This window comes from Pteronotus mesoamericanus, unplaced genomic scaffold (genome assembly GCF_021234165.1).
Source record: "Pteronotus mesoamericanus isolate MK-2021 breed Mesoamerican mustached bat unplaced genomic scaffold, CSHL_Meso_final contig_84, whole genome shotgun sequence".
In the NCBI taxonomy this organism is placed as follows: Eukaryota; Metazoa; Chordata; class Mammalia; order Chiroptera; family Mormoopidae; genus Pteronotus; species Pteronotus mesoamericanus.
In genome coordinates this window covers 5,402,141-5,412,785 of record NW_026555267.1, presented here as the reverse complement: position 1 = coordinate 5,412,785, position 10,645 = coordinate 5,402,141, and positions in this window count along the sequence as shown.

Here is a 10,645-nt window from a genome sequence, read left to right as displayed (position 1 = left end):
AGCTTAAAAAAGCAATTTTATCAAAATCACTGTTACAAAGTATTTTCAGGTATCTTCAAGGAATCCCACTATAAAGGTGTGCTTTGCTGAAACCATCTTTATCACTGGTTAGCAATAGATTAATGAAGACAAACAAGAGAATATAAATGGCAGTATGCAAGATACAAGATACAAGGCAGGAAATTTAAATTGCATTAAAAGTGTCTTTACCTACTAAACTCAGGAGGCAAATACCTCTATATTTGGGTCTGTTGAAATGTATACCCATGTTTATTTTATTACAGTTAATAAAGGAAGGAATCATATTAGGAAATAGTTTTATTTTGTGCAAAGGTCTAGAAAATACTTAGAAAGAGACCTAAAGAAGCCTGTTCTCCTTCTGGACTTCTGTATTACAATAGGGCAGACTGTTTGCTTTGTGAAAAACACTCGCTAGAGGAATTTACAGCACCAAAACAGCTGAAGCCGAAGCTCCAGGCCTCCAACCCAGAAATGCTGGATAAAATACACCAAAAAAGTCTTAAATATATAGTTTATCTGAACATAAAGAAAGTGTAATCTGGTAATCACTCCAGATTACTGCAGTTTACATTCAAATAGTTCAGTAAAAAAAGGTATAATTGATAGATAAAAAGAGGATAAAAAGTGACAAAATGAAAACAACTAATGAATTTAGGTGAAGGACAGGTATATTTTTATTGTTTTATTCCTTCAACTTGTCTGCATTTGATTATTCAAATTAAAATCTTCAAGAAAACCCAGTATTATGTGTTTATATGAGACAAAACAAAAATATATTACTCAGAAAATGTAGAGGTCAATATATGAAAAATAAACACCAGGATACCATAAAGAAAATAAAACTGGAGTGACTCTAAAAATATTAGACAAAATAGACTTTAAGGCAAAAAAACATTAATGGAAAGAAGTTCATACTTTCCATCAAGAAACAAATCCACATGTATATTGAAATAGGATGTAAGAAAAATGAACAATTGAAAAAATGGTATTGGAACAACTGACTATCCTTATACAAAAATAAGATTTCTAAATCACATTGTACACAAATATAAATTCCAGATATATAAAAGAACTAATTGTATGGGGCAAAATGTTGATAACTGTTGTGTACATTAGAAAGTAAAAACTCCTGTTTAACTGTACAGTATGAATAAATTAAAACCCAACACAGATGACACATATTAGTAGAAGACAACAAAGGACTGATATCAATGAGATAGACAGAACTCCACAAGAAATCAACAAGAAAACCCCCAAAACTCAATTGAACATATGAGCAGTGAGAAAAACCAAATGACATAAACACATGGGAAGTTATTCAACTTCTATAGTAACTGGGGAAATGCAAAATAAATTATACCATTTTATTTACATAAAATTGGCAAAAACTTAAAAAATGGGTGTTGGTGAACATATAGAGCAATTAAAGCTCTGACATAAAATGTTCTGGTTAAAGTGTAAACAACAGTTTGGAAAACAACTGGAGAAGACCTATTAACTTTGAGGATACACACCCTGTCTACCCTCATAATTCCACTGCTATGAGTGTGCTGAGAGAAATGCCAATGTTGCACAGGGATGCACATTGTTTTAGGGGCAAAATGTTGGAAACAGCATAAACATTCACCAACCACATAATAAACAAATGAGTTGTGGTATATGCATTTCATAGCTTTTGAAATTAAAAAGAATCTACATGTATATCATGGATAAATCCTGAAAACATTGTTAAATAAAGAAAGCAAGTTGCAGAAGTATGCACAAAAATACTTTACAGTATTTAGGGACTATACATATGTCCTGACAACTTAAAAATGTGAATGGGAAAGATTCATGTTAACTTCCACAGGAGCTGTAATATTTTATTTCTCTCAAAAAGTATGAAGCAAATAAGCACAATACTAAGGTATATGCTAGGTGGTGGGTTCACGTATATTTGTAATTTAAACAAAATAATTCTAATAAAGGTATAATATTATAATTGCCATTAACTACAGCAGAAGTAAAAGAAAAACACTGTTCTGGAATACTATGAAAAAATGAATGAATCAATGTTCACAAATGCCTCACTTTGCACAAAGAACACACATAGAAAACCTGTTGTGACGGAGTGATTGATCAGTGTTGTTGTTGTTTTAATTTGGGTACTAGCATATATGTTCTTATTTACCAGTAAAAGCTACTAAGCACCAAGTAAGTGAAAAGTGATCCAAATATATGGTATCATAGATAAAATGACTGGGTAAAGATCAGAACTGCTTGCTTTCCCTAGGGATGTTTTTCACAACACAGAACTAATTTGATGTGTGAATTCCCAAGGTAGAGTCAGGATTACAAAAGCTATCTTTGCAATCTTAGCTCTAGTTACTTTAAGAACCAGGCAAATCACTTTAACAAAATTTTTTCAATTATACTTTACATTCAAATCTTATTATTTTATTTTTTAAACCTTTTACTCAACAGAGATATAAAAATAACAGTATCCATCTCAAGGATTTGCTGAGAGTAATATGAAGATAATACAAACAAAAATATTGTGTAAAGGGAAAGTGAACACATAAAACGTATTATCTCAGTAGGTAGCTCCTAACTCTGCGGCAGAGTTGATGCTAATCTGTTTCTATGGCCGCCTAAATCAGTTCAGTTCTGTTCTATTCAACTTGGACTGTGGAATATCTGCTCCTATTAAATGCTTAAGGGTTTTATCTTGCCAGGACAATGGAGACACAAGAGGGTGATTTCACCATTACTAGGCTCCAAAGTTTATAAAATAATAACCTGTAAATCAATTAATAATAGTTTAAGCCTGCAAAGTACTCATTATGAACCAGAAACTATGCTAAGTGTTTTCATTTAATCCTTGCAATACCACTCTGGAATCAGACCTATCATAATCTCCAGAGTTTACATGAAGAAACTGAAGTTTAGAGAAGAGAAGTAACTTGTCCAAGGTCACATGGGTAAGTCAAAGACAGAGCTGAGGTTCGAAGCCAGTTCTGTTAAAATCTAGAGCCTGCTTACTTGGGTCCTGGTCACCTATTACTGATGTAGGATCGATAGGCATGAAGCAGTGAACATAGCTTCTAACCCAACTATATCTGCAAATGTTTTCACCCCTAAAATTTTTTAAGAACCATTATAGCCATACTATAAAATGTAATATTTAAAAAGGATGTAGATATCACCTTTAGTTTATTCTCTCACTTAGTTAATCAGGTACTCATTTGTTTGGTATTTATTAATCATTGATCAATATTTATCAAATAAGTAACTACGTTACTAAAGGCAGTATTTGAATCTTCCTTAAGTATTAGATTTTATGCTTTTTGTCCATAGCAGCTATTGTAGGGTATAAAGATGCATCAGATACAAATTCTCATTCTTAGCTTGCCATCTACATGAACACCATTAATTAGAGAAATTATATTATGTATGTTACATTTTATCTAATCCACCACTTTTATAGATAAGAGAATTGAGGTGCAAAGAGATGATACCTTCAATAATAACTGGGTTATTCAGTTAGTCAAACCATGTTGTAACAGACCCATAAAGACTGAAAGTCCCTAGTGCATTTCACTTGCCGATATGAATAAACTAAAACGTGCAAACCGGTATTAGGAAGGATGAGTTTATAGTTTTGCCTTGCATATACTTTATGTGAACTTTATTAAATGAAACTGACATTTAAGGAAACTACGTTTGCTGGAATCCTGGAAGGGGTCAGAGAATAAAGTCATCATCCACCTTCCTTCCAGTAAGGAGATTCCAGGGATGGCTGGAAATATTGTATTACAAGTCCCTTCCGCTGCCCGGACTAATCACCACAGGGGATCTGAGTTCAGCACTGGGGCGTTTCAGACCAAAAGTCTAGGGTTTCACGTGGGCTGTGATTCCCAGACTGCAGATCTGCACTCTCTCATATTAATCAGCATAAATACCGGTGCCTTTTTAATGTACACCTGGAATCTGCTTTTATAGTGGAGCTCTCAAGTTTGGATCCAAAGCCTGGCTGTCTTTCTCTGGGAATGCAGACTATGCTCCTCGTGACTTTGGCTGACTTAATTTAGACCAGTTCCACCTGGGACTGCACTCACTCGGGCCCCCTTTACTCACTATATCACTAGGGTTGTGTGTCCATGAGGTCAAATCAGATCTGTTTGGAAGTTTGGAAACCTTATAATAATACTCTTTTCTTTCCTTAAAACCCTATGTATAATTTGTCAACAGTTTTTTATATTTCTACTGCCTGTGTAGCCTGAATTTGTTTGCTTCTTTCTCTCTGCACTGCCCACCGGAGCCAAAGCCACCATCGCTCTTTCCCTCACTGCCCAGGGACCTTCTGACTGGTGGGTCTCCCTGCTGGTGTCCATTCCCCACACAGACAGTCAAATGCTGCCCTGGCAGGTGTGGCTCCGTCGGCTGGGCATCATCCTGCAAAGCGAAAGGTCACTGGTTGGATTCCTGGTCAGGGCGCATGCCTGGTTTGCCCATTTGGTCCCTCGTTGGGACACGAACGAGAGGCAACCAATCAATGTTTCTCTCTCACATGGATGTTGTTATCTCTCTTTCTCTCTTTATCCTTCCCTTCATCTATCTCTCAAAAAAAAAAAAGTAAAATAAAATCTCACATGCTGAGCTGATCCTGTCACTCTCCTCCTTACAGTAACGGTTCACAGGGTAGTATCACATGAGATAGCATTCAAACTTCTCACCCTGGCCTGCAGGGTCATGCCATCCTCCTGGCCCTTCCTCAGCCCCCATCCCCACCCTCTCCACCCTCCGCTCACCCCCGCCTGCTGCTCTGGAGTTTCTGGGTCACGCTAAGTGCTTCCTTGCCTCAGAAACACGGCGTTCTCGTTTGCTCCGCCTCCCCTGCCCTCCCCACACCCTTCACACGGTTTCGTCCTTCCGGTATCAGCCTAAACCTTCCTTCCAACAACTCTCCTCCCCCAGCCTCTTTAATTTGCTATCTCAGCCTTTTGTTTCTTTTTCCTGTATAAAACTGATTGCCGCTTGTGATTGGCCCTGTGCTCCCGTGGGGGCAGGAGGAAAACAATAAAAAGTAAACTAATAAATGCAAATTGCTTTCCAGCACTGATCTTGATCTGTAATTAGTTGAGCATCTGTCTCCTCCATCAGAGCATAAATTCAATAGCAAAGACCTGTCCGTCCCTCTCACCTCTGCCTCCTTAGTGACTAGCACACGCCTAGAACATTAATAACGGCTGAGTGAATGTCAGAATTCCGTTGACCTTCATATATATGTATATACATACATATGACTTGCACATAGGTATATATATTCTATGTATTTATATAAATATACATGAATAAATAAGTAAATTATATATATAAACTTGACACCACCATACTAAATTGTTTTGGTTAGTTCTATTAGATTTTAAGTTGTTCTTTTCGGTTTTCTACATAGACAACCATACTGTCAGGGGGAATGACAAAGATAAATTCACCATAGCTTTTCCAATAGCCATGCCAATTATTTCCCTTTCCAATGTTACTATATGGTTTGGAACAGTGGTTTGCAACATGTCTGAGGAGAAGCCTCTGGCTCCATCATGGGAGGGAGGGTAAGCTGGCAGGTAGAGCTCCAGTCTCCCCATCCTTGGTTCATGAACAAGAGGGAAGCTTTCATTGGTTTTCTACTTTGGGGCTCTGCAGAGAATAAGAGGGGCAAAAGGTTCTTCTCCTAACAATATACTTGAAAATTACTGGGCTAGAACTTCTAGAACAATGACATCATACACATCCTTGTCTTTTTTATTTTAAAAAACACTACCATTTATTGACTGTTCATCTGAATAAAGTCTACGCTTAGTACTCAACAGTGCATTTTTCAGTACAAGTTCTATGAGTTATATGTCAATATTTCCATTTAACAGATGGATAGTAAAACTAAGTGGCATGTCCATAGATACCCAGGAAATAAATATTACAAACAAGGTTCAAATCCAGATCTTTCTAATCCTAGCCATTTCTCATAACTACGACGGTAAATAAAGCCGTAGATGAGGAGATATTAAAATACTTTTTCTCCTTCAGTAACTTAAAAATAGGCAAGTTGTATTTTCCAAAGAAACCCTGCAGCAATATCTCTTATCCCACATAATCTGTTATGATGTGACCTTCATCGTCGCCCCACCGAGAGTGTTTGACCCTTTACCATGAATCGGGGTGGGCTTCTGAGCCTGTCAGAAGTGGTGTTCTGTAACTTCTTAGACCAGGTCATAGAGGACAATGCAACTTCCTGTTTCTCTTGAAACTCTTGCTCAGAATCCAGACCCCATGACATGTGGAAGACCAAGTGGCCTGTGAAGATCCCTTTAAAGGATCTAAAGTCCCTGGGCCATAGCTCTGGCTGAGCTCCTAGCCACCAGTCTGCGCCAAATTGCCAGCCACGTGAGCCACCTTGGAAGCAGATCCTCTACCCTCCCCACCGCGCCCCCCCATCCCTGCCACAGTGCACCTGAGGAGAGGAGCTGGTCCCACCCAGCCCTGCTTAACGTGCAAACTCACAAGCAAAATAAATAATGGTTGTTATTTAAAGCCACGGAGATTTAGGGTGGCTTGTTATGCAGCAACAGATAACTAAAACAGGAGACACCCATTCTCCATGCCCATATCACAAAAGAAGAAAAGGTAGAAATTAAAAACAAAAAGAAAAAAAAGAAAATCCTAAAATGGTTAGGTTTTTGAACATATATTTCATAGGTGCTAGTGTCAAGAACAAAACAATTATTACTGACTTTCGCTGTGTAAAGTGAAAAAAAAGAAAGAAAAGATAGTGAGTTTATATGCCTCTCACTAACTCCTGCTATTTCCTGGGTTTGGTTATTATTTTGGAATGAAAACCTAAATTATTATTATCGTGGTTTACAGCACACATCTTCTTTTTGAGAATTTGTATTTTTACACTCGCAATGCGTTTTAAAAGCATGATTTCATTGCTCACTTTTAAAACTTAAAAACTATGTCTTGCTATCCTCAAATTCTTCATTTTGATTCCTTTTCAAAGTTCTACAAACACTGAGGATTGGCATTTAGCTTTAGGGAGAATAGCTTCATTCATGTCCCTCTCCAGAATACATGTTTTTTTCTTTCAAAAGCCTCAATCCTTACGGAAAGTTTGATTCCTTTTTTATATTCAATAATTTTGCCTGGAGCCCTGGCTGGGTGGCTCATTTGGTTGGAGCATCACCCTGTACATCAAAAGTTTTCAGATTTGATCCCAGGTCAGGCACGTACAGGAGGCAACTGGCTGATGTCTCCCCTGCCCCCGCAAACACACCCCCCCCCCCTTTTCCTCTCTCTCTAAAATCAAAAACATATTCTCCCATGAGGATTTTTTTTAAAAAGAGAATATTGCCCAAACCTACCTAGACATGTGTGTTTCACTGATTTTCAGTAAAACTTTTTAAAGTTCAAACTCAGATTTTTTTTAGCTCAAGAATTACTTCTAATGTTGCTTTTATGTCTGTATTCTCTTGGTCCCAATTTCTGTTCTGCGATTTCTACTTCGCATAAACTATACCTTCTGGACTCCTTGTTTCTTAACTTTTTCCTCTCATTATTTTCAGTTGTTAATTATTTTCCTATGAGTCTTGACGGAACCCTCCAGTTTATCTTCAGTCTCACTAACCGGGTTCTTCAACATAAGGGAGGACAGGTGCCCCCTCACTGGGAATTGGACAGGGGTCACGTGGTTCTAATTTTCATGCAGACTTTCCAGGCCGCAGGTTTTTCCTTCCCTATGACTGTCACCTCTCATTTTGGAGATGAAATGTCTTCTTAAATCTTACTGAGGAAAAGAGTTTAAATATTATTAAAACATTTGCTCTTTGCTGATGCTAAATATACTTTTATGCCAGTTAGTAAAAAACGATAAGCAGTGCACACAATGGAAAGGGGCAGGAGAAACACTTGGCAATGCAGTATATGGGGGCCCTGAGGACTAGCATGTCTTTTTAGCCCTTGGTATTAATTGTGGAGCATTATCAGTGCTGGCTCTAACTCCTGACACAGCTTCATGGGACATAAAAAGAAAAAAAACAAAAAAACAGCACCCTGGCTGGTGTGGCTCAGTGGACTGAGCGCTGGCCTGAGAACCAAAGCGTCGCTGGTCCAATTCCTGGTCAGGACGCATGCCTGTGTTGCAGGCCATGTCCCCAGTTGGGGGCGTGGGAGAGGCAACCAGTTGATCTGTCTCTCACACTTCAATGTTTCTCTCCTTCTCTTTCTCCCTCCCTTCCCATCTCTCTAAAAAATAAGTAAATAAATAAATAAATAATCTCTAAAAAAAAACAGCAATGGGGAAAGTTGAAAGCAGACTAAATATGCACTTTATAAATATGTGAAGATATTATGGGTCATCCCTACAATGGAACACTGTGTAGCCTGATGGTCCATTTACTGACATGAAAAGACAGCCCTGGCTGGTGTGGCTCAGTGGATTGAGTGCCAGCCTGAGAGCCAAAGAGTTGCCGGTTTGATTCCCAGTCAGGGCACATGCCTGGGTTATGGGCCAGGTCCCCAGTCAGGGGTGCGCAGGAGGCAACCACACACTGATGTTTCTCTCCCTCTCTTTCTCCCTCCCTTCCCCTCTAAAAAAATAAATAAATAAAATCTTTAAAAATAAATAAAAGACATTTGCCATGGATAGTGCTAAAAGTAGGTTTATAAAAATCACATAAAAACAGCATAATCCTATTTTTGTAAGAAAACCACATATTATATAGAGAAAAAATTGAAGATACAGCAAAATGTTGACAATTCTATTGGAAGTAAAGTTAACATTTGATTTTTATTTTCTATTTATTTTTCTACATATTTTATTATCTACCTATAGTATTTAATTCTTACATTATTACACCAGGTTTTCCTGGTGTCTGTTAAAAAGGAAAAAAGTGGATACCATGATTCTTTAAGTGGTAATTTATATGTTATTACTTTTAGTCAGAGTGAGGAAAATTGTGGTCTTTTTGTTCAAAACAGTTAAGTTTGCTAATTTAATATAGATTTGCAGTCAGTAGAGGGCGCAGAGGAGAGAGGGAAGTGAAGTGAAAAACTTGGTGTGTAGCTGGGTTGAAAGTTTTCATAACATAAAGGTGACCTTGATTTCCTTTTCACTCATTTATCCAAGAAAACTTCAAAAAGATCATAGAGGCATAATTTTAGCTGGGCTATCACTTCTATTGTAAAATGTTTGTCATTATGTTATGTGGAGAGGCAAAACATATACTTTCACTGGGTAAAGGATATTAAAAATAATTGAGTGCTTATTTTTTGCCAGGCTCTGACATATACTTTATATACTATCGTTGCTTATATAAAACATATTTTGATAAGATTCATCAGACATTGTAGACAGATTAATACAGCCTTGATAAGGCTTTGACTAAAGAAAAGTCCACAAAGTTTAAAGATGCTGACCAAAATCTCACAACTGTAGACCACTTTACAATTTGTTAAATGTTTTCAGATTTAATGTTGAAATAGAGCCTTCTTTTAAAAGTGAAAAAAAAAAAAAAAAACAGAAACAGAAAACAGGCTAAGTGGTTCACAGAGTGTGGCAGTTAAAGATCCTCTCAGCCAGGTCTATGTGTCTGAGCATACTGATTTCACTATGCTGTCTCTCTAATAATCTAGAAATCTTCAGATACAGAAAATACCTCAGTCCCAATGAAGAGCCACATGATATGAGCAATAGTTAAGGCTGTAGGCAGTTAGACATGAGCAGAGCTAGGATGATAGGCCAGGTACAGAAGGTCACCAGGGCGGAAAGCCTCGGGTGCCTAGCAACAGGCAAAACTGAGAAAACAAGGACCTCGCCCCAAGGGTGACCTTTCCTCCCCAATCATACTGCTAGTCATGCAGTTTAAACCCCCTGAGCTTTCCTACCACTGGTCATGCACCTTGGACCCTCCCCTGACCTTTCCTCCGCTGGCATTTCACTAGTCCTTCAGTAGACCCCCGCCTTGGAGGAGAAACAGCTAGCCTCACGCGATTCCCATTCAGGCTTGCACAACCACGCCCTTAAACATTAATCCCTAGGGATGACATCTAGGCCTCAGCTGTGTTTCAGTTCCAGGCCCAGAAAACCAGCAAAACCAGAGAAGGAAAGCCATGGCCAACACCAGGACCAGCTGCCTTGACTAATGACCCCCTGCCCTGGCCCTGACCAATCAGTGGAGACCATGCCCGTGAAAGGACACTCCTGGAAAACTGATGAATATTCTGCTAAGATCCTCCCCTGGGACCTCCCCTAAAACCTCTACCTTGGAAACCCTTAGGATGGAGGACCCTTTCAGCTCTCCCCATGGAGCATGCCCTCACCTTTCCCCTTTCCCTTTTCCCAAGCACAATCTCCTTGACTCTCTCTTTCTAAGCTCCAAGGCCCCTTCTTCTGGCTCTGTAACTTGTTTCCTGACCACATTCCTCCTACTACTTACTTTTTCTACCTCTTTGATTTTCTAAATAAACTTTCTCTTACAGTTTGAGTGTTGGCTCTGAATTCTTTCTTAGCCAGAACTCAAATACCGAGCTTGCTGAACCAAGGTCTGGTCTGATTCCACTGGTCTAAACCTGGTGCCATTTTTTACTGCCA